Here is a 3,466-nt window from a genome sequence, read left to right as displayed (position 1 = left end):
ATTATTAGTGTATGTGTTATGGTGATCTGTGATCAGTGATCTTTGATGTTGCTATAGTAATTGTTCTGAAGTGCCATGAACTGCACACCTATAAGACAGTGAACTTAATAGACAAATGTATGTCTGCTCCATTTACCCTCTGTTTCCTGGTCTCTCTCCTTGTCCTTGGGCTCCCCTATTTCCTGAGACACAATGATATAGAAAATTGGCCAATTAGTAATGCTAATATGGCTTCTAAGTGTTCAAGTGAAAGGAAGAGTAGCACATCTCTTACCTTAAATCAAAAGCTAGAAATGATTAAGTTTGGTGAGGAAGGCATGTCAAAAGCTGAGATAGGCTGAAAGTTAGGCCTCTTAAACCAAAGTTAGTCAAGTTTCGAATGCAAAGAAAAAAGTTCTTGAAGTAAATTACAAGTGTTACTACAGTGAACACACTAATGAAAAAGAAAGCAAAACACCCTTATTGCTGATATGGAGAAAATTTTAGTGATCTGAATAGCAGGTCAAATCAGCCTTAACATTCCCTTAAGTGAAAACCTAATCCAGAACAAGGCCCTAACTCTCTTCAGTTCCATGAAGGCTGAGAGAGGTGAGGAAGCCACAGAAGAAAATTTTGAAAGCAACAGAGGTTGGTTCATGAGGTTTACTGAAAGAAACCATAACATAAAAGTGCAGGGTGAAGCAGCAAATGCTGATGTATTAATAGAAGTTGCTGTAAGTTATCCAGAAGATCTAGCTAAGATATTGATGAAGGCGATGTACATGAAATACCTTCTAATAAAGAAGATGCCATTTAGGAGAAGTGAATGCTTGCCTTCAAAGCTTCAAAGGACAGGCTGAATCTCTTGTTAGGGGCTAATGCATCTGGTGACTCTAACAAGAAGCCAATGCTCATTTACCACCCCAAAAATCCTAGGGCCCTTGAGGATTATGCCAAGTCTACCCCTCCTGTGCTCTATAAATGGAACAATAAAGCCTGGATGACAGCACAACAGTTTACAACATGGTTTACTGAATATTTTAAGCCTACCATTGAGACATACTGCTGAGAAAAAAAGATTTCCTTCAAAATATTACTGCCATTGACAATGCACCTGGTCACCCAAAAGCTCTGATGGAGATGTACAACGAGATGAACGTTGTTTTCATGCTTCTTAACACAACATCCATGGATCAAGAGTCATTTTGAATTTCAAGTCTTAATATTTAAGAAATACATTTCATAAGACTATAGCAGCCATAGATTGTGATTCCTCTGATGGATCTTGGTGAAGTAAATTGAAAATCTTCTGAAAAGTATTCACCATTCTAGATGCCATTAAGAACATTTGCAATTCATGGAAGGAGGTCAAAATATCAACATTAACAAGAGTTTGGAAGAACTTGATTCCAACCTTCACAGATGACATTGAGCAAATTCACCGCAATCTCATAATAACACTTTAATTGGTAAGGAGTTGTTTCTTATGGATGAGAAAGAAAGTAATTTCTTGAGATGGAATCTACTCCTGGTGAAGCTGCTGTGAACATTGTTGAAATGACAACAGAAGATTCATAATATTACATAAACTTAGTTGATAAAGCAGTGGCAGGGTTTGAGAGGAGTGACTCCAATTTTGAAAGTTCTACTGTGGGTAAAATGCTTTCAAACAGCATCACATGCTACAAGAAATCTTTCATCAAAGGAAGATTCACTCAACATGCTAAACTTCACTGCTGTCTTATTTTAAGAAATTGCCACAACTACCCCAATCTTCAGCAACCGCCACCCTGATCAGTCAGCCGTCACCAAATTTGAGGCAAGACCTTCTACCAGCAAAAAGATTATGACTTGCTGAAGGCTCAGATCATGGATAGCATTTTTTTAAGCAATAAATTATTTTAAAATTAAGGTATGTACTTGGTGGGTTTTTTTTAGACATAATGCTATCTCAGGCTTACTAAACTATAGGATAGTATTAACATAATGTTTTATGCATTGGAAAACAAAAAATTCATGTGACTTGCTCAATTGCAGTGGTTAGGAACCAAGACTGCAATATCACCAAAGTATGCCTGTGTTTAAGGTGAAACAGGTAAAGATGTTCGGAACAATGTAACGTTTTTCAAGTGCTCCCTGTAAAATCAGTTTCCAGCTTACAGATGCTAGCCACTTGGAATTTTATGTGATTACTGAATTAATAAAGCCACACATATGAATGAAGATACTAAAATCAAACAAAAGACCATTTGAAATTACTTTTCCAGGCACAGGGGAATTGCTTGAAACATAAATGAGAGGCTATTTGTAAATGTAGAGTGGTAATCTCAAAATAACAATTTTCTAATCTTGACAGATGTCTTTCTTGACATAAAAGAGTTTAGAATGTTAATGAGGTAAAAATGACACGTAAAATAATCTAATAATTTGCATTCAAGGGAAGCTGTCCTCTGCATTTTCAAGTTCTTTCCACTAGCATTCTATAAAACCCTAAAATAAGGTAGTTCTAAAATACTTTCAGATTTTCCATAAAGGGGCATTCTCAAAGCACCAAGTATAGCCATTTTCAAAAACTGAATATTTTCCTTCAATTATTTCTGAAGTTGTTGAATGTCTCTAGTGTCTTTAATCACAAGGATATCCACATTTTCACTCCATATACTTTCACAATATTCAAACATTGTGACGTAAATGTGAGTTTTGAATGAGGACAAAGGATAAAGAGGAAACTACGTCAAGTACTTCAAACGAGTAAAGGTAACTAGCTCTCTTTTATGAAACTTAAAGTCAGTTCATATTTTCTAAGCACCAAAGTTTGGAGTTAGCATTTTTGACTCTTTGCCTTACCTCTGAAATGTAGAGAACATTTGGCCTTCTCTTTTTTTTTCTTCATAATCAAACTTTCACATATAATTACACTGATGACCACAAAAAAATGTTGTTGCATCTCTAAAATTCATTCAATGTGCCACAAGACTAAAAATCCTTCTCTGGGAAGGAAAAATGTAAATGTCTTTAATTTTTTTTTTAAGATTTATTTTTATTTCTTTCTCTGCCCTTTCTCCCCCACCCCCGCCCCAGTTGTCTGTTCTCTGTGTCCATTTTCTGCATGTTCTTTTTGTCCGCTTCTGTTGTTGTCAGCAGCACAAGAATCTGTGTTTCTTTTTGTTGTGTCATCTTGATGTGTCAGCTCTCCATGTGTGCGGCACCATTCCTGGGCAGGCTGCACTTTCTTTCGCGCTGGGCGGCTCTCCTTACGGGCGCACTCCTTGCGCGTGGGGCTCCCCCACGCGGGGGACACCCCTGCGTGGCACGGCACTCCTTGCGCGCATCAGCACTGTGCATGGGCCAGCTCCACACGAGTCAAGGAGGTCCGGGGTTTGAACTGCGGACCTCCCATGTGGTAGACGGATGCCCTAACCACTGGGCCAAGTCCACTTCCCTACATCTTTTAGAAAAGCATAATTCAATTCAAGCTCCCAAAACT

At 38.0% G+C, this 3,466-nt stretch overlaps 1 pseudogene; it reads left to right on the top strand.

The window, feature by feature from the left end:
- The first annotated feature begins 227 nt into the window (after positions 1-227).
- On the top strand, positions 228-1,856 carry LOC139437983 (tigger transposable element-derived protein 1-like; annotated as a pseudogene).
- The last annotated feature ends 1,610 nt before the right edge of the window (positions 1,857-3,466 follow it).

The sequence above is a fragment of the Dasypus novemcinctus genome, chromosome X, assembly GCF_030445035.2.
Source record: "Dasypus novemcinctus isolate mDasNov1 chromosome X, mDasNov1.1.hap2, whole genome shotgun sequence".
NCBI classification, from domain to species: Eukaryota; Metazoa; Chordata; class Mammalia; order Cingulata; family Dasypodidae; genus Dasypus; species Dasypus novemcinctus.
Note: the sequence above shows the minus strand (reverse complement) of the source record. Positions and strands in the feature narration are given on the sequence as shown.